This window comes from Amblyraja radiata, chromosome 5 (assembly GCF_010909765.2).
Source record: "Amblyraja radiata isolate CabotCenter1 chromosome 5, sAmbRad1.1.pri, whole genome shotgun sequence".
NCBI classification, from domain to species: domain Eukaryota; kingdom Metazoa; phylum Chordata; class Chondrichthyes; order Rajiformes; family Rajidae; genus Amblyraja; species Amblyraja radiata.
This window is the reverse complement of record NC_045960.1, coordinates 111,838,431-111,862,177: the sequence shown is the minus strand read 5'-3', so window position 1 is coordinate 111,862,177 and position 23,747 is coordinate 111,838,431. Positions and strand designations below refer to the sequence as shown.

Below are 23,747 nucleotides of genomic sequence, written 5' to 3'. Positions count from 1 at the left end.
CTTGTTCGGAGGCCATACTCAATTAAATTGAAGCCAGAGGCTGTGCCCTTCTCTCTCCACACACCACGCAGAGTCCCTCTGCCGCTTATAGGAAGAGTGAAGGAGGAGATAGACCGTATGGAGAAGATGGGCGTAATCACCAAGATTGAGGAGCCGAATGATTGGTGTGCCTGGATGGTGGTGGTGCCGAAAAAAGCAGGTGATGTTCGCATTTGTGTGGACTTCACAATGATGAATGAATCAGTATGCAGAGAAAAGTTTATCCTGCCTTCTGTCGAGCACACTCTGGGCATGCTAGCTGGCGCAACAGTATTCAGCAAATTAGATGCCAACATGGGCTTTTGGCAAGTACCATTGACAAAAGAGTCTGCCAAATACACCACCTTCATCACGCCTTTTGGGCGCTACTATTTTAACCGTCTACCCTTTGGCATAGCATCAGCCCCCGAGCACTTTCAAAGGATGATGATGACAGAAGTGACCGGTGGCCTGGAGGGGGTACTGTGTCACATGGATGACATCCTGGTCTGGGGACAGACGCAGGAGGACCATGATGTGCGGCTACATGCGGTGCTAGAGAAGGCACAAAAGGCCGGCATTACGCTCAACATGGACAAATGTGAGCTCACACGCCACACAGTCAGATTCCTGGGTCATGTCATTTCAGCAGATGGAGTGAAGCCAGATCCAGAGAAGACGAGAGCAGTACAAGAGATGGATGCACCCAAAAATGTCAGCGAACTCAGGAGTTTTCTGGGCATGGTCAATCAGCTGGGCCGCTTCTTGCCTAACCTGGCTGAAAAAGACAAAGTGCTACGAGACCTGCTGTCCAAGAAGAACCACTGGTACTGGGGGACAGAGCAGCAGGCCGCCTTTGATCAGTTAAAAACAGAGCTGTCATCCACACCAGTGCTCACATTATACAACCCAAACAGTGCTCTAAAGATCTCTGCTGATGCCTCTTCCTTTGGCCTGCGGGCAATCCTGCTGCAGAAGAGCGATGCCATGTGGTCACCTGTGGCATATGCGTCCAGGTCAATGACACCAACAGAGCAGCGCTATGCTCAAGTAGAGAAGGAGGCATTGGCTGCAACGTGGGCATGTGAAAGGTTCAGCTGTTTCATCCTGGGAAGACCATTCGAGCTGGAAACTGACCATAAGCCGTTGGTGAGTCTGCTGGGAGGGAAAGCTTTGGATGACCTCCCACCAAGAGTCCAAAGATTTAGGATGAGACTCATGAGGTACAACTATACAGTCGATCATGTCCCTGGCAAAAGCCTGTGGACAGCCGATACCTTATCTCGTGCTCCTCTGAGAGCCGCAAGAACACACACAGACACAAGCCTATTAGAGGACACCAACATCTGTGTAGACTCTGTCATCAGCAACTTTCCTGTCAGTGGAGATTATCTGAGCAGCCTACGTGAGCACCTGAAGGCAGACAGCACATGCTCTGCACTGATGGAGTACTGCACAGACGGCTGGCCCGACAAAAGCCAACTGCAGGGAGTGCTGAGACATTACTGGGCTGATAGAGCAGTGCTGACTGTGCACGATGGGCTGCTGCTGCGGGGCACGAGGCTCGTCATCCCATCAGCCTTACAAGGTGATGTGCTGCAGAGACTACATGAGGGACACCTGGGGGTGACAAAGTGCAGGGGCCGGGCCAAACAGACGGTATGGTGGCCAGGACTCAGCAGCCAGCTGAATGACATGGTGCTGAAATGTAGAACCTGCATCCAAGAGAGAAGGAACGTCAAAGAGCCGCTGATGCCAACGGAGATGCCAGACAGGCCTTGGCAAACCTTGGGAGCTGACCTGTTCACGCTGAAAGACAAGATTTATCTACTAGTAGTAGATTATTTCTCAAGGTATGTGGAAGTTGCGCTTCTGTCAACCACAAGGTCTACAGATGTGGTGGTGCACCTGAAATCCATGTTTTCTCGTCATGGAATTTGTGAATTTCTTAAAAGTGACAATGGGCCCCAGTTCTCAGGTAGCCACTTTAAAGCCTTTGCAGCAGAGTATGGCTTTGTGCACATCACGAGCAGCCCCAAGTTTCCTCAGAGCAATGGGGAGGCGGAACGCGCTGTACAAACCGTGAAAAACCTGCTAACAAAGGCATCAGACCCATATCTTGCATTGCTGGCCTACAGAGCAACCCCTCTACAGAACGGCTATAGCCCGGCCGAGCTGTTGATGGGGCGCCGCCTCCGCACTACAGTTCCTGCCCTTCCAACCCTGCTGAATCCAGTTTTGCCTGACTACAACGCGCTGGGGCCAAAGAAAGGGAGAAGAGGAGGAACGACGCAAGATCCTTCGACAAGAGGCACGGTGCGAGAAATCTGGAGCCACTCGTACCTGGGGAGGATGTGTGGATCACCGATGCACGAGTCCAGGGCACAGTGCTATCTACACACAATACCCCTCGCTCTTATATCGTTCAGGTGGCTCAGGGCACACTGAGGAGGAACCGGCATCACTTGGTGCCGCTGCAGACCAACAGTGGGGTAGTCGACGCTGATGAGCCACCGGTGGGAGAAGATTCACCTACACCAGAGCCAGCTCCACCAGTGACAACATCACCCAGCAGAGAGGGCCCCACCACAGAGACTGTGCGGACCAGGTGTGGGAGAGAGGTTAGAAAGCCGAAGAGACTTGATTGGTGATTTATTGATTTGTTTTCTACAGTAAAGAAAAAGAGAGTGAAATGTGATTGTGAAATTGTTCTGCTAAACCTGTTACATTGACCTGAAACCTGAGAGTTTAAGTTTTGAAGAACACAGCCTGCTAAAGTAATAGTTCACAGTATGGTAACGCGTAAGTTATTTTATTTCTATTTTGCATGCTTGAATCAGGGACAGGTCTTCCAGCAAAAGGGCAGAATAAACCCCTTAATACCTGCAGAGACAAAGGTAGTCCACCCTTTGTTCTCAAACAAAGGGATATGTGGTATTATGGAATAATAGTGTAAGGAATGCCTTTATTTTGTAGTAACCGGAAGGGGGCGCTGCTGCCAGTGGTCGGGCTGCAGTGACGGCATCCGGCCTGAAGTTGGTGCTGTGGGCGTAACCGGATGTGACGTGGTTACCGGGGGGTGTGAGGGAATGCCCGGGCATGCACACGAGCCTGCTGCTGCTGTACAGAGTGGCTAAATAAAGACAGACTCCGATTACTTCGTTGTACGAGCCTTATTATAAGAATAACTTGACACCTCCCTCCGCCCCCCCCCCCCCCCCCGGCCTGGCGTCAGCTCCCTCCCTCTCTCCGCACCCTCCCCCCCCGGCCCGACGTCAGCTCCCCCCCCCCCCCCCGGCCCGGCGTCAGCTCCCTCCCCCACTCACACCTGTCCACGTCCGTTAAGGGCACGGTCCTGCCGTCGACCATCGCTCCCGAACAACTGTCCTCGCACGACCAACTGTCGACGATCGCTCCCGCCCAATCCACCTCAGCCGTTGCCGCCCGTTATTTCCCGCTCGCGTTGCCCGCTGGGAAGAAGCTGTTCGTTTCCAGAACGTTCTTCACCAACGGTCATACATTCGGAGTTCGCTTCTCCACAACGACGGACTCCGGAACACAGTTCGATAAAAAAACACTGGGTTTTCTGCCATTTTTAATTTTTGTTTGTTTTGAAAATCTTTTTATTTTTGATTACATTCATTATTTCGATTTACACCATTTTTCAAAAGGTAAAAACGCTTTTCTTTTTTTTCCCAAACGTAGACGTTTTTTTCAATAATTGGTTCTTGGTTTCTTGGTCCAAAATATTCCAAATGGAATTTAAACTATATATTTATTAAACTGTTATTTATATTTGAATAATCCTTTTTGAAAAGATGATTGCATAACTCAGTAGCAATGTTACAACATTTTGAGATTTTAAAAATCAAGTCTGTAATTTATCCCATCAGATAAAGCATAAAAAGAAGTTTAATTTGACACCTAATTCACTTTCATATCTTCAGTATTAAAAAAGTTATGGCCATTTTCATACTCAGAAATTAGCATCTTGTTCCCTATTGCTTTTCCATTGACTTAACTCAAAAGCTGTGATCAAGGACAGTCATAAGCCCATAACTTTATTAAAAATTAAGAGATTAAATACATTTTCAGTTATTATAGATTGAAGCATTCTGAAACAAATATGAAACAATCTTACTTGGATGACCTGAAATTAAAGTATATAATTAGTTAGTTACCTAATTGTAGCTAATTACAAAATTCAATTACTAGATCTAAACATCTATCCATTTCTTAAGAAATGGTTAACATTTTTAAATAGCCTAAGTGTCCAAATAACATTCACACAAGTACTAACCAGGCCTGAGCTTGCTTAGCTTGCGAGATCAGACGGGATCGGGCGTGTTCAGGCTAGTATGGCCGTAGGCAGAGAGTAGCCACACTAAACGTGTATTTAACACACGCACTCTCCTTCTCATTGTCGGTCGACCCCAAGGGGTCTATGGGAACTTCACTCGCCCCTCGCCAGGAGGGAGCTGAAGGTGTAAAAACGGCGGAAGTTGATTGCGGACATTTTTCGTGGAGATTTAAAGATCCAAAATATCGGGAATTATCGCGTTTGCTCGCTGCATTTCATCAAAAGTGGCATTATTGGCTGTTATCTTTATTCATTTGTTAGATGAAAAGTATTAAAAGTTAGAAACCCGTCAGTAAAATTGCAAAATCGCCCATGGTTCTCGGGTGGGTTTTAACATGCAAAATAAAAACGCTTCTGAAGCTCCATTTACCATTTAAATAATCGTAAACTCTCAATGCGTTTGGAAATCAATTTTACTCAGATGCAAGCTTACGATTATTTAAGGAAAAGAGAAAGGAAAAGAGCGAGGAGGAGAGTTAAAGAGAGAGAGTGTGTCCGCCGGTGGTGGGAGGGAGAAAAAAAAGCCTACGACACCTGGTATTCCCAGGCGGTCTCCCATCCAAGTACTAACCAGGCCTGAGCTTGCTTAGCTTCCGAGATCAGACGGGATCGGGCGTGTTCAGGCTAGTATGGCCGTAGGCAGAAAGTAGCCACACTAAACGTGTATTTAACACACGCACTCTCCTTCTCATTGTCGGTCGACCCTAGGGGGCCGCCCGACATTCACTGGACAAGGTAAGAGGCGAGAGGCACGGCCGAGAGTCCCCGACCGTGACCCCGACCCCACGCAGCAGCAGCAGCAGCAGCAGCATCTCACTCACTCTCTCACCCACTTAGATTCCGAGATCAGACGGGATCCGGCGTGTTCAGGCTAGTATGGCCGTAGGCAGAGAGTAGCCACACTAAACGTGTATTTAACAAGTCAAGTGAGTTTATTGTCATGTGTCCCTGTATAGGACAATGAAATTCTTGCTTTGCTTAAGCACACAGAAAATAGTAGGCATTTACTACAAAACAGATAAATGTGTCCATATACCATGATATAAATATATACACACATGAATAAATAAACTGGTAGTGCAAATAACAGAAAGTGGTTGCTAATAATCAGAGTTTTGTCCGAGCCAGGTTTAATAACCTGATGGCTGAGGGGAAGTAGCTATTCCTGAACCTGGTTGTTGCAGTCTTCAGGCTCCTGTACCTTCTACCTGAAGGTAGCAGGGAGATCAGTGTGTGGCCAGGATGGTGTGGGTCTTTGATGATACTGCCAGCCTTTTTGAGGCAGCGACTGCGATAAATCCCCTCGATGGAAGGAAGGTCAGAGCCGATGATGGACTGGGCAGTGTTTACTACTTTTTGTAGTCTTTTCCTTCCAGGGCGCTCAAATTGCCGAACCAAGCCACGATGCAACCGGTCAGCATGCTCTCGACTGTGCACCTGTAGAAGTTAGAGAGAGTCTTCCTTGACAATCCGACTCTCCGTAATCTTCTCAGGAAGTAGAGGCGCTGATGTGCTTTTTTGATGATTGCATTAGTGTTCTCGGACCAGGAAAGATCTTCAGAGATGTGCACGCCCAGGAATTTGAAGCTCTTGACCCTTTCAACCATCGACCCGTTGATATAAATGGGGCTGTGGGTCCCCCTCCTACTCCTTCCAAAGTCCACAATCAGTTCCTTGGTTTTGCTGGTGTTGAGGGCCAGGTTATTGCGCTGGCACCATATGGACAGTTGCTCGATCTCTCTTCTGTACTCTGACTCATCCCCATCAGTGATACGCCCCACAATAGTGGTGTCGTCAGCGAACTTGATGATGGAGTTCGCACTGTGGTTCGCTACGCAGTCATGGGTATAGAGTGAGTACAGCAGGGGGCTGAGCACGCAGCCTTGAGGTGCTCCCGTGCTGATTGTTATTGAGGCTGACACATTTCCACCAATACGAACAGACTGTGGTCTGTGGACGAGGAAGTCGAGGATCCAGTTGCAGAGGGATGCGCAGAGACCCAGTTCTGCGAGTTTGGTAACCAGTTTGGAGGGGATGATTGTGTTAAATGCCGAGCTGTAATCAATGAATAACAGCCTGACATATGAGTTTTTGTTGTCCAAGTGGTCCAGTGCGGAGTGGAGGGCCAGCGAGATCGCATCCACCGTTGATCTGTTGTGGCGGTACGCGAACTGCAGTGGGTCCAGGTTTTTGTCGATGTAGGAGTTGATTTGCTCCATGATCAACCTCTCAAAGCACTTCATCACCACCGGCGTTAGTGCCACTGGTCGATAGTCATTGAGGCATGTCACCTTACTCTTCTTGGGCACCGGTATAATTGATGCCCTTTTAAAGCAGGTGGGGACCTCAGACCTCAGAAGTGAGAGATTGAAAATGTCCGTAAAAACTCCCGCCAGTTGGTCCGCACAGGTTTTTAGAACACGGCCGGGTATACCATCAGGACCAGGTGCTTTTCGGGGGTTCACCCCTCTGAAGGATTTCCTGACATCGGCCTCTGTGACTGAGACTGAAATGCCATCGCAGCGAATGGGGGATCGGGAAGGCACATCAGTATTCTCCCTGTCAAAGCGTGCGTAAAATGCATTGAGCTCGTCAGGGAGTGATGTTACACCGGCATTCGAGCTGCCTCCTGGTTTTGCCTTGTAGGAGGTGATTGCATTCAGACCCTGCCACAGCTGCCGAACATCTGTCTCGTCCTCCAGTTTGGAGCAGAAGTCCCTTTTGGCCTTTCTGATGGCCTTACCAAGGTCGTATCTGGTCTTCATGTAGGCCACTGTATCATCGGAGGTGAATGCCCTGTGTCTGGACTTCAGGAGAGTGCGGATCTCAAAGTTCATCCAAGGTTTCTGATTGGGAAACACTCGGAAGGTTTTTGTAGGGATGCAGTCCTCCACACATTTCTATATGAAGTCTGTAACGACTGTGGCGTATTCGTTCAAGTCCGTTGCCGAGTCCTTGAACATTGCCCAGTCTACAGACTCCAAACAGTCCTGGAGTTGTTCTTCTGCCCCCCCCGACCAGCTCTGTGCTGTCCTCACTTCTGGGGGTGCGCTCTTTAATTGCTGCTTGTAGGCAGGAAGAAGCAGCACCGCGGTATGGTCGGATTTACCGAAGTGAGGGCGAGGGATAGAACGATAGGCATTCTTGATGGTGGTGTAGCAGTGGTCGAGGGTGTTTGGTCCTCTGGTGCAGCAGGAGACATGTTGGTGGAAGTTGGGGAGTGATTTCTTGAGGTTCGCCTTATTGAAGTCCCCAGCAATGGTGGTAAATGCCTCGGGGTAAGACGTCTGGTGTTTGTTGACCACGGCCTGCAGCTCCTCCAGTGCCAGACGGACGTCTGCCTGGGGTGGGATGTAGACCGCGGTCAGGATAACGGAGGTGAATTCTCTCGGGAGGTAGAAGGGACGGCACTTCACCGCCAGATGTTCGAGGTGTGGAGAGCATGAGTTGGACAGGACTGCCACGTCGGAACACCACGCAGAGTTGACCATGAGGCAGACGCCCCCTCCTCTCCCTTTCCCAGATGCCAGGGTACGGTCCATGCGGTGGATGGAGAACCCTTCAGGCTGGACCGCTGAGTCTGGGGAGCTGGGGGTGAGCCATGTCTCTGTGAAACAGAACACAGAGCATTCCCTCAGCTCCCTTTGATAAAGCAGTCTTGCCCTTAAGTCCTCCACTTTGTTTTCAAGGGACTGTACATTAGCCAGTAGGATAGTAGGGAGAGGGGGCCGGAGGCCCCTGCGCTTCATTCTGACCTGAAGTCCTGCCCGACGGCCACGTTTCCGGACACAATGGAGGCTTCCCCTTTGTTTCCAGGTACTGTGTTTGCTGTACCTGCTGTTTCTGCGGACCTGCGCTGGAACGGGGATTCCCTCACAGACGGCCGCTCCAGCTCCGTAACGAACAGGGGTTCCCTCAAAGTCGGCAACTGCAGCTCCGTTGTTGCTGGGAGATCCAGCCCGTCGGCTCTGGGGGTCATCCCGGCGTTTCAAGGTACAGTACCTGTGATCCACAGTCGGGTCGGGAGTTCCACAGCCAGTGTGGGAAAGTTTAAAGTCCTGGATTCCCGCAGCTGCGGGAGCTCGCGAAATTGCGAGAGCCTTGAGGATCTCAATCAGCTTGTCCGAAACGGCGCCGATATCTGCCGTTTTTCTGATCCAGGTAAGTTGTTGGAAGTTGTAGTTGAGCCTTTTATTTTCCGGAGCTCCGCAAAAGTCGCCGCAGGCAGGCGCCATCTTGGAGGGGATAATAAGATATTGGCTTTGTTATCTTTATTCATTTGTTAGATGAAAAGTATTAAAAGTTAGAAACCCGTCAGTAAAATTGCAAAATCGCCCATGGTTCTCGGGTGGGTTTTAACATGCAAAATAAAAACGCTTCTGAAGCTCCATTTACCATTTAAATAATCGTAAACTCTCAATGCGTTTGGAAATCAATTTTACTCAGATGCAAGCTTACGATTATTTAAGGAAAAGAGAAAGGAAAAGAGCGAGGAGGAGAGTTAAAGAGAGAGAGTGTGTCCGCCGGTGGTGGGCGGGAGAAAAAAAAGCCTACGACACCTGGTATTCCCAGGCGGTCTCCCATCCAAGTACTAACCAGGCCTGAGCTTGCTTAGCTTCCGAGATCAGATGGGATCGGGCGTGTTCAGGCTAGTATGGCCGTAGGCAGAGAGTAGCCACACTAAACGTGTATTTAACACACGTACTCTCCTTCTCATTGTCGGTCGACCCCAAGGGGTCTATGGGAACTTCACTCGCCCCTCTCCAGGAGGGAGCTGAAGGTGTAAAAACTGCGGAAGTTGATTGCGGACATTTTTCGTGGAGATTTAAAGATCCAAAATATCGGGAATTATCGCGTTTGCTCGCTGCATTTCATCAAAAGTGGCATTATTGGCTTTGTTATCTTTATTCATTTGTTAGATGAAAAGTATTAAAAGTTAGAAACCCGTCAGTAAAATTGCAAAATCGCCCATGGTTCTCGGGTGGGTTTTAACATGCAAAATAAAAACGCTTCTGAAGCTCCATTTACCATTTAAATAATCGTAAACTCTCAATGCGTTTGGAAATCAATTTTACTCAGATGCAAGCTTACGATTATTTAAGGAAAAGAGAAAGGAAAAGAGCGAGGAGGAGAGTTAAAGAGAGAGAGTGTGTCCGCCGGTGGTGGGCGGGAGAAAAAAAAGCCTACGACACCTGGTATTCCCAGGCGGTCTCCCATCCAAGTACTAACCAGGCCTGAGCTTGCTTAGCTTCCGAGATCAGACGGGATCGGGCGTGTTCAGGCTAGTATGGCCGTAGGCAGAGAGTAGCCACACTAAACGTGTATTTAACACACTCACTCTCCTTCTCATTGTCGGTCGACCCTGAGGGGGCCGCCCGACATTCACTAGACAAGGTGAGAGGCGAGAGGCACTGCCGAGAGTCCCCGACCGTCACCCTGACCCCACGCAGCAGCAGCATCTCACTCACTCTCTCACCCACTTAGATTCCGAGATCAGACGGGATCGGGCGTGTTCAGGCTAGTATGGCCGTAGGCAGATAGTGGCCACACTAAACGTGTATATGAACACTTTGTCTACTCCACTGCGATATCTCTTCAAGGTATGCCCACTTTGAAGAAGTTCTCCTCCTCTCTCCGGAGACAGTTTCACAACCTCCTCTCTAACTGCACACCTTCTGTGCTCCTCCCACCCTCCCATCCGCCCGCCCTCGGGCTCCTCCTCCTCCCTTTTTCCTTCTTTCTTTCCCCACCCCCCATCAGTCTGAAGAAGGGTTTCGGCCCGAAACGTCGCCTATTTCCTTCGCTCTATAGATGCTGCTGCACCCGCTGAGTTCCTCCAGCAATTTTGTGTACCCTCTCCTTCTCATTGTCGGTCGACCCTGAGGGGGCCGCCCGACATTCACTGGACAAGGTGAGAGGCGAGAGGCACGGCCGAGAGTCCCCGACCCTGACCCCGACCCCACGTAGCAGCAGCATCTCACTCACTCTCTCACCCACTCACTCACTCACCCACCCAAGCATAAAGCAGAAAAAAAACACAAAATCATCGTAACATTGTAGAAAGGAACAAAAAGCCTTTGATGAGGTCCCACACAAGAGATTAGTTTAGTGTGCAAAATTGACTTGGATAGGTGTGTGTGTGTGTGTGTGTGTGTGTGTGTGTGTTTGTTTGTTTATTTATTTGTGCACTTGAACGAGAAAGGAAAAGAGCGAGGAGGAGAGTTAAAGAGAGAGAGAAAGAGAAAGAGAGAGAGAGTGTGTGTCCCGGTGGTGGGAGGGAGAAATAAAAGCCTACGACACCTGGTATTCCCAGGCGGTCTCCCATCCAAGTACTAACCAGGCCTGAGCTTGCTTAGCTTCCGAGATCAGACGGGATCGGGCGTGTTCAGGCTAGTATGGCCGTAGGCAGAGAGTAGCCACACTAAACGTGTATTTAACACACGCACTCTCCTTCTCATTGTCAGTCGACCCCAAGGGGGCTATGGGAACTTCACTCGCCCCGCTCAAGTTCAAGTTCAAGTTCAAGTGAGTTTATTGTCATGTGTCCCTGTATAGGACAATGAAATTCTTGCTTTGCTTAAGCACACAGAAAATAGTAGGCATTTACTACAAAACAGATAAATGTGTCCATATACCATGATATAAATATATACACACATGAATAAATAAACTGATAGTGCAAATAACAGAAAGTGGTTGGTAATAATCAGAGTTTTGTCCGAGCCAGGTTTAATAGCCTGATGGCTGAGGGGAAGTAACTATTCCTGAACCTGGTTGTTGCAGTCTTCAGGCTCCTGTACCTTCTACCTGAAGGTAGCAGGGAGATGAGTGTGTGGCCAGGATCGTGTGGGTCTTTGATGATACTGCCAGCCTTTTTGAGGCAGCGACTGCGATAAATCCCCTCGATGGAAGGAAGGTCAGAGCCGAAGATGGACTGGGCAGTGTTTACTACTTTTTGTAGTCTTTTCCTTTCCAGGGCACTCAAATTGCCGAACCAAGCCACGATGCAACCGGTCAGCATGCTCTCGACTGTGCACCTGTAGAAGTTAGAGAGAGTCTTCCTTGACAATCCGACTCTCCGTAATCTTCTCAGGAAGTAGAGGCGCTGATGTGCTTTTTTGATGATTGCATTAGTGTTCTCGGACCAGGAAAGATCTTCAGAGATGTGCACGCCCAGGAATTTGAAGCTCTTGACCCTTTCAACCATCGACCCGTTGATATAAATGGGGCTGTGGGTCCCCCTCCTACTCCTTCCAAAGTCCACAATCAGTTCCTTGGTTTTGCTGGTGTTGAGGGCCAGGTTATTGCGCTGGCACCATATGGACAGTTGCTCGATCTCTCTTCTGTACTCTGACTCATCCCCATCAGTGATACGCCCCACAATAGTGGTGTCGTCAGCGAACTTGATGATGGAGTTCGCACTGTGGTTCGCTACGCAGTCATGGGTATAGAGTGAGTACAGCAGGGGGCTGAGCACGCAGCCTTGAGGTGCTCCCGTGCTGATTGTTATTGAGGCTGACACATTTCCACCAATACGAACAGACTGTGGTCTGTGGACGAGGAAGTCAAGGATCCAGTTGCAGAGGGATGCGCAGAGACCCAGTTCTGCGAGTTTGGTAACCAGTTTGGAGGGGATGATTGTGTTAAATGCCGAGCTGTAATCAATGAATAACAGCCTGACATATGAGTTTTTGTTGTCCAAGTGGTCCAGTGCGGAGTGGAGGGCCAGCGAGATCGCATCCACCGTTGATCTGTTGTGGCGGTACGCGAACTGCAGTGGGTCCAGGTTTTTGTCGATGTAGGAGTTGATTTGCTCCATGATCAACCTCTCAAAGCACTTCATCACCACCGGCGTTAGTGCCACTGGTCGATAGTCATTGAGGCATGTCACCTTACTCTTCTTGGGCACCGGTATAATTGATGCCCTTTTAAAGCAGGTGGGGACCTCAGACCTCAGAAGTGAGAGGTTGAAAATGTCCGTAAAAACTCCCGCCAGTTGGTCCGCACAGGTTTTTAGAACACGACCGGGTATACCATCAGGACCAGGTGCTTTTCTGGGGTTCACCCCTCTGAAGGATTTCCTGACATCGGCCTCTGTGACTGAGACTGAAATGCCATCGCAGCGAATGGGGGATCGGGAAGGCACATCAGTATTCTCCCTGTCAAAGCGTGCGTAAAACGCATTGAGCTCGTCAGGGAGTGATGTTACACCGGCATTCGAGCTGCCTCCTGGTTTTGCCTTGTAGGAGGTGATTGCATTCAGACCCTGCCACAGCTGCCGAACATCTGTCTCGTCCTCCAGTTTGGAGCAGAAGTCCCTTTTGGCCTTTTTGATGGCCTTACCAAGGTCGTATCTGGTCTTCATGTAGGCCACTGTATCATCGGAGGTGAATGCCCTGTGTCTGGACTTCAGGAGAGTGCGGATCTCCAGGAACTATACATCAGGAGGTGCAACTCCAGAGCCAATAAGATCATGGGAGACCCCTTCCACCCATGCAACGGACTGTTCCAGCTGCTACGTTCAGGCAAACCCCTCCGTTGCCATGCTGTGAGAATGGAGAGGTTGAGAAGGGGTTTCTTCCCGGAGGCCATTAGGACTGTAAACTCCAATCTCACCAGGGACTAACTTTACTGTACCACTCTACTGCTTTTTGTTTAATTGATGTTTTTTTCCCCTTTTCCTTCCGCCCACCATATTTAATATGTAAAAGAATATGTGATTCTGTTCCATTCTGTTTGTAGTTTGTTTGGTTGTTTGTTTGTTTGTCTTTTTGCACAAAGTCCGCGAGCATTGCCACTTTCATTTCACTGCACATCTCGTATGTGTATGTGACGAATAAACTTGACTTGACTTGGCTCACTCACTCACCCACCCACTCAAGCATAAAGCCAAAAAAAAAAACACACAAAATCATCGTAACATTGTAGATTGGAACAAAAAGCCTTTGACGAGGTTCCACGCAACAGATTAGTTTAGTGTGCAAAATTAACTTGGATAGGTGTGTGTGTGTGTGTGTGTGTTTGTTTGTTTATTTATTTGTGCACTTGAACGAGAAAGGAAAAGATCGAGGAGGAGAGTTAAAGAGAGAGAGAAAGAGAGAGAGAGTGTGTGTCCCGGTGGTGGGAGGGAGAAAAAAAAGCCTACGACACCTGGTATTCCCAGGCGGTCTCCCATCCAAGTACTAACCAGGCCTGAGCTTGCTTAGCTTCCGAGATCAGACGGGATCGGGCGTGTTCAGGCTAGTATGGCCGTAGGCAGAGAGTAGCAACACTAAACGTGTATTTAACACACGCACTCTCCTTCTCATTGTCGGTCGACCCTGAGGGGGCCGCCCGACATTCACTAGACAAGGTGAGAGGCGAGAGGCACTGCCGAGAGTCCCCGACCCCACGCAGCAGCAGCATCTCACTCACTCTCTCACCCACTCACTCACTCACCCACCCAAGCATAAAGCAGAAAAAACACAAAATCATCGTAACATTGTAGAAAGGAACAAAAAGCCTTTGATGAGGTCCCACACAACAGATTAGTTTAGTGTGCAAAATTGACTTGGATAGGTGTGTGTGTGTGTGTGTTTGTTTGTTTATTGATTTGTGCACTTGAACGAGAAAGGAAAAGAGCGAGGAGGAGAGTTAAAGAGAGAGAGAAAGAGAGAGAGAGTGTGTGTCCCGGTGGTGGGAGGGAGAAAAAAAAGCCTACGACACCTGGTATTCCCAGGCGGTCTCCCATCCAAGTACTAACCAGGCCTGAGCTTGCTTAGCTTCCGAGATCAGACGGGATCGGGCGTGTTCAGGCTAGTATGGCCGTAGGCAGAGAGTAGCCACACTAAACGTGTATTTAACACACGCACTCTCCTTCTCATTGTCGGTCGACCCCAAGGGGGCTATGGGAACTTCACTCGCCCCTCTCCAGGAACTATAGGGTGATTTCACGAAAGGTCACTGGAGCGTAAATCCCCACTCACGTGACCGAAAATTTAAACTGGGGGACAAGCGTCACTTCCGGTACATGTCAGTGAATGGGAAAACACGCACTTTCACACCCATTAAAAACATCGAAAACGGCCAGTTTTTGAGCTGCAATTAAGTGAGCCAGTCGGGGTGACTGTGAGGAACAGCTACCTAAATTTACAGTCCAAAAAAAAGATAGAAACTCAGGTAAATACAAGAGGGAGCTGAAGGTGTAAAATCGGCAGAAGTTGATTGCGGACATTTTTCGTGGAGATTTAAAGATCCAAAATATCGGGAATTATCGCGTTTGCTCGCTGCATTTCATCAAAAGTGGCATTATTGGCTTTGTTATCTTTATTCATTTGTTAGATGAAAAGTATTAAAAGTTAGAAACCCGTCAGTAAAATTGCAAAATCGCCCATGGTTCTCGGGTGGGTTTTAACATGCAAAATAAAAACGCTTCTGAAGCTCCATTTACCATTTAAATAATCGTAAACTCTCAATGCGTTTGGAAATCAATTTTACTCAGATGCAAGCTTACGATTATTTAAGGAAAAGAGAAAGGAAAAGAGCGAGGAGGAGAGTTAAAGAGAGAGTGTGTCCGCCGGTGGTGGGAGGGAGAAAAAAAAGCCTACGACACCTGGTATTCCCAGGCGGTCTCCCATCCAAGTACTAACCAGGCCTGAGCTTGCTTAGCTTCCGAGATCAGACGGGATCGGGCGTGTTCAGGCTAGTATGGCCGTAGGCAGAAAGTAGCCACACTAAACGTGTATTTAACACACGCACTCTCCTTCTCATTGTCGGTCGACCCCAAAGGGGCTATGGGAACTTCACTCGCCCCTCTCCAGGAACTATACATCAGGAGGTGCAACTCCAGAGCCAATAAGATCATGGGAGACCCCTTCCACCCATGCAACGGACTGTTCCAGCTGCTACGTTCAGGCAAACCCCTCCGTTGCCATGCTGTGAGAATGGAGAGGTTGAGAAGGGGTTTCTTCCCGGAGGCCATTAGGACTGTAAACTCCAATCTCACCAGGGACTAACTTTACTGTACCACTCTACTGCTTTTTGTTTAATTGATGTTTTTTTCCCCTTTTCCTTCCGCCCACCATATTTAATATGTAAAAGAATATGTGATTCTGTTCCATTCTGTTTGTAGTTTGTTTGGTTGTTTGTTTGTTTGTCTTTTTGCACAAAGTCCGCGAGCATTGCCACTTTCATTTCACTGCACATCTCGTATGTGTATGTGACGAATAAACTTGACTTGACTTGGCTCACTCACTCACCCACCCACTCAAGCATAAAGCCAAAAAAAAAAACACACAAAATCATCGTAACATTGTAGATTGGAACAAAAAGCCTTTGACGAGGTTCCACGCAACAGATTAGTTTAGTGTGCAAAATTAACTTGGATAGGTGTGTGTGTGTGTGTGTTTGTTTGTTTATTTATTTGTGCACTTGAACGAGAAAGGAAAAGATCGAGGAGGAGAGTTAAAGAGAGAGAGAAAGAGAGAGAGAGTGTGTGTCCCGGTGGTGGGAGGGAGAAAAAAAAGCCTACGACACCTGGTATTCCCAGGCGGTCTCCCATCCAAGTACTAACCAGGCCTGAGCTTGCTTAGCTTCCGAGATCAGACGGGATCGGGCGTGTTCAGGCTAGTATGGCCGTAGGCAGAGAGTAGCAACACTAAACGTGTATTTAACACACGCACTCTCCTTCTCATTGTCGGTCGACCCTGAGGGGGCCGCCCGACATTCACTAGACAAGGTGAGAGGCGAGAGGCACTGCCGAGAGTCCCCGACCCCACGCAGCAGCAGCATCTCACTCACTCTCTCACCCACTCACTCACTCACCCACCCAAGCATAAAGCAGAAAAAACACAAAATCATCGTAACATTGTAGAAAGGAACAAAAAGCCTTTGATGAGGTCCCACACAACAGATTAGTTTAGTGTGCAAAATTGACTTGGATAGGTGTGTGTGTGTGTGTGTTTGTTTGTTTATTGATTTGTGCACTTGAACGAGAAAGGAAAAGAGCGAGGAGGAGAGTTAAAGAGAGAGAGAAAGAGAGAGAGAGTGTGTGTCCCGGTGGTGGGAGGGAGAAAAAAAAGCCTACGACACCTGGTATTCCCAGGCGGTCTCCCATCCAAGTACTAACCAGGCCTGAGCTTGCTTAGCTTCCGAGATCAGACGGGATCGGGCGTGTTCAGGCTAGTATGGCCGTAGGCAGAGAGTAGCCACACTAAACGTGTATTTAACACACGCACTCTCCTTCTCATTGTCGGTCGACCCCAAGGGGGCTATGGGAACTTCACTCGCCCCCCTCCAGGAACTATAGGGTGATTTCACGAAAGGTCACTGGAGCGTAAATCCCCACTCACGTGACCGAAAATTTAAACTGGGGGACAAGCGTCACTTCCGGTACATGTCAGTGAATGGGAAAACACGCACTTTCACACCCATTAAAAACATCGAAAACGGCCAGTTTTTGAGCTGCAATTAAGTGAGCCAGTCGGGGTGACTGTGAGGAACAGCTACCTAAATTTACAGTCCAAAAAAAAGATAGAAACTCAGGTAAATACAAGAGGGAGCTGAAGGTGTAAAATCGGCAGAAGTTGATTGCGGACATTTTTCGTGGAGATTTAAAGATCCAAAATATCGGGAATTATCGCGTTTGCTCGCTGCATTTCATCAAAAGTGGCATTATTGGCTTTGTTATCTTTATTCATTTGTTAGATGAAAAGTATTAAAAGTTAGAAACCCGTCAGTAAAATTGCAAAATCGCCCATGGTTCTCGGGTGGGTTTTAACATGCAAAATAAAAACGCTTCTGAAGCTCCATTTACCATTTAAATAATCGTAAACTCTCAATGCGTTTGGAAATCAATTTTACTCAGATGCAAGCTTACGATTATTTAAGGAAAGAGAAAGGAAAAGAGCGAGGAGGAGAGTTAAAGAGAGAGTGTGTCCGCCGGTGGTGGTAGGGAGAAAAAAAAGCCTACGACACCTGGTATTCCCAGGCGGTCTCCCATCCAAGTACTAACCAGGCCTGAGCTTGCTTAGCTTCCGAGATCAGACGGGATCGGGCGTGTTCAGGCTAGTATGGCCGTAGGCAGAAAGTAGCCACACTAAACGTGTATTTAACACACGCACTCTCCTTCTCATTGTCGGTCGACCCCAAGGGGGCTATGGGAACTTCACTCGCCCCTCTCCAGGAACTATACATCAGGAGGTGCAACTCCAGAGCCAATAGGATCATGGGAGACCCCTTCCACCCATGCAACGGACTGTTCCAGCTGCTACGTTCAGGCAAACCCCTCCGTTGCCATGCTGTGAGAATGGAGAGGTTGAGAAGGGGTTTCTTCCCGGAGGCCACTAGGACTGTAAACTCCAATCTCACCAGGGACTAACTTTACTGTACCACTCTACTGCTTTTTTTTAAATTGATGTTTTTTTCCCCTTTTCCTTCCGCCCACCATATTTAATATGTAAAAGAATATGTGATTCTGTTCCATTCTGTTTGTAGTTTGTTTGGTTGTTTGTTTGTCTTTTTGCACAAAGTCCGCGAGCATTGCCACTTTCATTTCACTGCACATCTCGTATGTGTATGTGACGAATAAACTTGACTTGACTTGACTTGGCTCACTCACTCACCATATAATAACCATATAACAATTACAGCACGGAAACAGGCCATCTCGACCCTTCTAGTCCGTGCCGAACACGTATTCTCCCCTAGTCCCATATACCTGCGCTCAGACCATAAGCCTCCATTCCTTTCCCGTCCATATAACTATCCAATTTATTTTTAAATGATAAAAACGAACCTGCCTCCACCACCTTCCCTGGAAGCTCATTCCACACAGCCACCACTCTCTGAGTAAAGAAGTTCCCCCTCATGTTACCCCTAAACTTCTGTCCCTTAATTCTCAAGTCATGTCCCCTTGTTTGAATCTTCCCTACTCTCAGTGGGAAAAGCTTATCCACGTCAACTCTGTCTATCCCTCTCATCATTTTAAAGACCTCTATCAAGTCCCCCCTTAACCTTCTGTGCTCCAAAGAATAAAGCCCTAACTTGTTCAACCTTTCTCTGTAACTTAGTTGCTGAAACCCAGGCAACATTCTTGTAAATCTCCTCAGTACTCTCTCTATTTTGTTGACATCCTTCCTATAATTAGGCGACCAAAATTGTACCCCATACTCCAGAATTGGCCTCACCAATGCCTTGTACAATTTTAACATTACATCCCAACTTCTATACTCAATGCTCTGATTTATAAAGGCCAGCACACCAAAAGCTTTCTTTACCACCCTATCTACATGAGATTCCACTTTCAGGGAACTGTGCACAGTTATTCCCAGATCCCTCTGCTCACCTGCATTCTTCAATTCCCTGCCATTTACTCACCCAAGCAAAAACCCCCAAAAACCCCCAAATCATCGTAACATTGTAGAAAGGATCAAAAAGCCTTTGACGAGGTCCCACACAAGAGATTAGTTTAGTGTGCAAAATTGACTTGGATCGGTGTGTGTGTGTGTGTTTGTCTATTTGTTTGTGCACTTGAACGAGAAAGGAAAAGAGCGAGGAGGAGAGTTAAAGAGAGAGAGAGAGAGAGAGTGTGTCCCCCAGTGGTGGGAGAGGGTAAAAAAAGCCTACGGCACCTGGTATTCCCAGGCGGTCTCCCATCCAAGTACTAACCAGGCCTGTGCCTCAGACGGGATCGGGCGTGTTCAGACTAGTATGGCCGTAGGCAGAGAGTAGCCACACTAAACGTGTATTTAACACACGCACTCTCCTTCTCATTGTCGGTCGACCCCAAGGGGGCTATGGGAACTTCACTCGCCCCTCTCCAGGAACTATACATCTGGAGGTGCAACTCCAGAGCCAATAAGATCATGGGAGACCCCTTACACCCATGCAACGCACTGTTCCAGCTGCTACGTTCAGGCAAACCCCTCCGTTGCCATGCTGTGAGAATGGAGAGGTTGAGAAGGGGTTTCTTCCCGGAGGCCATTAGGATTGTAAACTCCAATCTCACCAGGGACTAACTTTACTGTACCACTCTACTGCTTTTTTTTTAATCGATGTTTTTTTCCCCTTTTCCTTCCGCCCACCATATTTAATATGTAAAAGAATATGTGATTCTGTTCCATTCTGTTTGTAGTTTGTTTGGTTGTTTGTTTGTTTGTCTTTTTGCACAAAGTCCGCGAGCATTGCCACTTTTCATTTCACTGCACATCTTGTATGTGTATGTGACGAATAAACTTGATTTGGCTTGACTCACTCACTCACCCACCCACTCAAGCATAAAGCCAAAAAAAACACAAAATCATCGTAACATTGTAGATAGGAACAAAAAGCCTTTGACGAGGTCCCACACAACAGATTAGTTTAGTGTGCAAAATTGACTTGGATAGGTGCGTGTGTGTGTGTTTGTTTGTTCGTGGACTTGAACGAGAAAGGAAAAGAGCGAGGAGGAGAGTTAAAGAGAGAGAGAGAGAACGAGGAAGAGAGAGAGTGTCCCCCAGTGGTGGGAGAGGTTAAAAAAAGCCTACGGCACCTGGTATTTAACACACGCACTCTCGATGAAGAGAGGCCCTAAGCTGTTCCACTTGTGAGCCCCCCCCCCCCAATCCCCCACCCGCACGACTAGAACAAGATGGTCCACCAGATTGACATCGATTTGCAGCTGAATGTGGCCAATGTGATATGGGGCTGGAAAGCTGTGCGTTATTTATTTATTTATTTATTTATTGCCACTGCTAGTGTCGAGTTATTGGCTTAAAACACTATTATTCTGAAATGGAGGGCAAGAAAAATGACTGACGGGTTGTTTAGAGACTACAGTGCGTTGTGACAGCATATGTAAGAAAGGCCTATGACAGTGTCAAAAATATTATACACCTTGCAGGGCTCTCACTTAATTTTTTTTCTCTGTTGTCAGCCGGGCAACCTTGGCAGCTTTTTAAGTTGCGAAATGACAGTTTAGGTGGTCATTTAAGACGACTTGCATGACGCGTGCGATAATGAGCTTGGATGAAGTGCGTAGTTACCAGTCGGAATTATGCTCAATGAAGCATTCACATATTATTTCTGCTTCAAATAAAACCACAATCTAAACATATTCACCATTCAAGACATGATATATACAATGACATGCAGCAAAATTATAATACAGTATCTCAACTCTTTTTACACATTGTAATGAATACAATTTCTATTATTTCTTTCCACTTCCAAACAAAAATGTGGTTGGATTATTCAGCGTATGATCAACCTCGGTGAGACCAAGCATAGGCTTGGCGATCGCTTCGCATAATACCTCCACTCACTTCGCAATAACCAACCTGATCTCCCGGTGGCTCAACACTTCAACTCCCCTTCCCATTCCGACCTTTCTGTCCTGGGCCTTCTCCATGGCCAGAGTGAGGCCCACCGCATATTGGAGGAGCAGCACCTCATATTTGCTTGGTTAGTTTACACCCCAGCAGTATGAACATTGGCTTCTCTAATTTCAGGTAGTCCTTGCTTTCTCCCTCCTTCCCAGCTCTCCCACAGCCTACTGTCTCCGCCTCTTCCTTTCTTTTTCATGTCACCCCCCCTCCCCGACAATCAGAAGAGGGTCTCGACCCGAAACGTAGTCTATTCCTTCGCTCTACAGATGCTGCCTTACTCGCTGATGTTCTCCAGCTTTTTTGTCTACCTATGGGATCCCACCACTGGCCACATCTTCCCATCTCTTCTCCTGTTGGCTTTCTGCAGAGACCGCTCCCTCCGTAACTCTCTGGTCAATTCGTCCCTTCCCACCCAAACCACCCCCTCTCCTGGCACTTTCCCTTGCAACCGCAGGAAATGCTACACTTGTCGTTTTAATTAAGTTCAAGACTATGGGGCTGAACATTGGCCATAAAATTGCCGCCTAAAAGTGCCAGAGATCCGGAATTGATCCTGAATATTGGGTGCTGTCTGTATGGAGTTTGCTCCTTTTCCCTTTGATCACATGGGTTTTCTCCGGGTGCTTTGTTTCCTTCCACATTCCAAAGTTGTGCAGGAACCTATTTCAGACCCAACCCAAAACGTAATATTTTCCTTTTGTCCAGAGATTCTGTCTGACCTGTTGAGTTACTCCAGCTTTTTGTGTCTATCTTCAGTTTAAGCCAGCATCTGCAGTTCCTTCCTACACACACGATACTATACGATAGAACTTTATTAATCCCAGGAGGGAAATTGTGTGTGTGTGTGTGGGTATATATATATTATACACACACACATATATTTATATAGTTATATATTCATATAGAAATTACACCGTTTTGTTTTCTCGTTTATAACATTGTTTACAGAGTACTATGTTTACATATTCTGTTGTGCTGCAGCAAGTAAGGATTTCATTGTTCTAACTGGGACGTGAGAGAATAAAACACTCTTGACTTACTCCGCTAATGTGTGGGAAAGAACTAGTGTATGGGTGATTGGTGGTCGGCGTGGACTCGGTGGGCTGAAGAGCCTGTTTCCACGCTGTATCTTTAAATTAAACTAAAGACACTAAAACCAGAGGGAGTCTAAAGAAGGGTCTCTACCCAAAATGTCACCCAATTTCTTCTATCCTGAGTTGCTTGCTGCTCCACGGAGTTCCCCCGCACAATTAAAGCATGGAATAGTCTTCACCCTACCATAGTTACCCAACCAGATGCAACTACATTTTAAGGTACCTCTTTTTTTCCCCAAGGACCCATTTTTGTTTAAGTCCAAGTCAAGAGTCAAGAGAGTTTTATTGTCATGTGTCCCAGATAGGACAATGAAATTCTTGCTTGCTGCAGCACAACAGAATATGTAAACATAATACAGAACAGGAGATAAAAGTTCACCATAGACCATATATATACACAATAAATAAACAGATAAAATGCAATAGGCTGTTATTGTTCAGCCCTCTACCACCTCCAGTTTAAATTCCATTTAGAATATTTATGGAGGACCAGGAAACCAGAAGCAAGAGTTACTCCAGATCCAGGGTCAGGGAATGATTCTGCGTTGGTTTTCAGCGCTGGCGGCGAAGCAGCGACCGGACAGCAATGGCGGCCAAATCTCCCACAATTCAAAGCGAGGGAGAAAGTGCCCAGCGCCGACCAGTTGCCGTTGCAGTGCGCATGCGCAGGGCGGCCGATGATGTGCTGGCTGTGGTTGTGCGCATGTGCAGTGAGAGCACGTGCAGGCCGCAGCAATACGCATGTGCAAGGCGGCCTGCCGTGCTGGCGGATGAGGAGCGAGCGGAGTGCGGAGACCCGGCAGCCCGGATTAGCGGGGGGAGACGGAGAGAGATAGAGTGGGGGGCCGCCCAGAGTGAACGGCAGGTGTCCTGCCTTGGCTAGAGGCCCCCTAGATTTCGAGGCCCTAGGCTTCAGCCTATGAAGCCTAGTGGTAAATCCGGCTCTGCGAGGCCCCCCTAGATCTCGAGGCCCTAAACTTAAGCTTGTCTAGCTTATTGGTAAATCCGGCCCTGATCCTCAGAGACACTCTGAATTCCCTCAATTGCCTGAGGTGGTAAAGGCGCTGCCTTGCCTTACTCACGAGTGCTGCGGCGTGTGATGTCCATGTCATATCCTCAGAGATGTGGACTCCCAGATATTTAAAACAGCTCACCCTATTCACAGTATCCCCATTTATCCTCAATGGTGTGTACGTCCTCGGATGATGTGCCCTCCTAAAAAAAAGGAGAGATTGAATATTGTAGTAGCACAGGAGTTGAGTACTCGCCCCGAGATGCCATCGGGGCCTGCAGCTTTCCTCGTGTTCACCCGTGTCAGAGCCCTCCTCACATCGTGCTCGGACAGCGAGAATGTGTGCACATTCCTCCCTTCAGCTCCCATAAACATCCACCACAGTGACTCCTCCACATACCTCACTGAGCCGAGAAAAATTCAATCTCTCCCTTCTTTGTCCTCCCGCGGTCGGGGACCTCTAACCTTCCGTTGACGGGACGATCTTACTCCCGTAGCCGGCAAGGTAGTCGGGGCGATCAAGCTCCTGCATCGGTGGGGGAATCTCAGCTCCCCCGCACTGGGCGATCTACCCCGGGTCGGGGCCAGTCGAACATTGTGCGGCTTCTGGAGCTTCCCGACGTCGGTCTCAACCCAAGACTGCGAGCTTCTTGATTGTAAAGTCCGCAGGCCGCGGTTGGAGCGTTGATCCCAGGCAAGGGATCGGGTCCGATGGTAAGTCCACGGCCCCGCGGTGGGGCTCAAAGTCAGTCCCGAGCAAGGCCTCCGGCTCCACGATGTTAGGCTGTAGAGCGACCGGAGATACGATCCGGAAAACAATCGCATCTCTGGCAAGGTAAGAGATTGAAAAAAAGTTTCCCCCGACCCGCCTTCCCATACATAAAACAAAAAGACAGACTGTTGACAAGGCTGCCCTCGAA

At 48.1% G+C, this 23,747-nt stretch overlaps 1 long non-coding RNA gene and 10 other non-coding genes across 11 annotated transcripts; 1 reads left to right on the top strand and 10 right to left on the bottom strand.

Annotated features, from left to right (window-relative positions):
* Window positions 1-4,900: 4,900 nt before the first annotated feature.
* Window positions 4,901-5,019, bottom strand: LOC116973922. The gene has a single exon (XR_004412199.1). It is a non-coding gene; the product is annotated as a 5S ribosomal RNA (ribosomal RNA).
* A 3,906-nt stretch (window positions 5,020-8,925) lies between these two features.
* On the bottom strand, window positions 8,926-9,044 carry LOC116973901. Its single transcript, XR_004412181.1, has one exon. It is a non-coding gene; the product is annotated as a 5S ribosomal RNA (ribosomal RNA).
* Window positions 9,045-9,558: 514 nt separating this feature from the next.
* Window positions 9,559-9,677, bottom strand: LOC116973921. The gene has a single exon (XR_004412198.1). It is a non-coding gene; the product is annotated as a 5S ribosomal RNA (ribosomal RNA).
* Window positions 9,678-10,608: 931 nt separating this feature from the next.
* Window positions 10,609-19,025, top strand: LOC116973696. The gene is made up of 3 exons (XR_004412107.1): window positions 10,609-10,633; window positions 11,472-11,474; window positions 18,926-19,025. It is a non-coding gene; the product is annotated as an uncharacterized LOC116973696 (long non-coding RNA).
* Window positions 10,667-10,785, bottom strand: LOC116973918. Its single transcript, XR_004412197.1, has one exon. It is a non-coding gene; the product is annotated as a 5S ribosomal RNA (ribosomal RNA).
* On the bottom strand, window positions 13,517-13,635 carry LOC116973917. The gene has a single exon (XR_004412196.1). It is a non-coding gene; the product is annotated as a 5S ribosomal RNA (ribosomal RNA).
* On the bottom strand, window positions 14,072-14,190 carry LOC116973916. Its single transcript, XR_004412195.1, has one exon. It is a non-coding gene; the product is annotated as a 5S ribosomal RNA (ribosomal RNA).
* Window positions 14,958-15,076, bottom strand: LOC116973915. Its single transcript, XR_004412194.1, has one exon. It is a non-coding gene; the product is annotated as a 5S ribosomal RNA (ribosomal RNA).
* Window positions 15,881-15,999, bottom strand: LOC116973914. The gene has a single exon (XR_004412193.1). It is a non-coding gene; the product is annotated as a 5S ribosomal RNA (ribosomal RNA).
* Window positions 16,436-16,554, bottom strand: LOC116973911. The gene has a single exon (XR_004412191.1). It is a non-coding gene; the product is annotated as a 5S ribosomal RNA (ribosomal RNA).
* LOC116973910 lies at window positions 17,321-17,439 on the bottom strand. The gene has a single exon (XR_004412190.1). It is a non-coding gene; the product is annotated as a 5S ribosomal RNA (ribosomal RNA).
* Window positions 19,026-23,747: the final 4,722 nt, after the last annotated feature.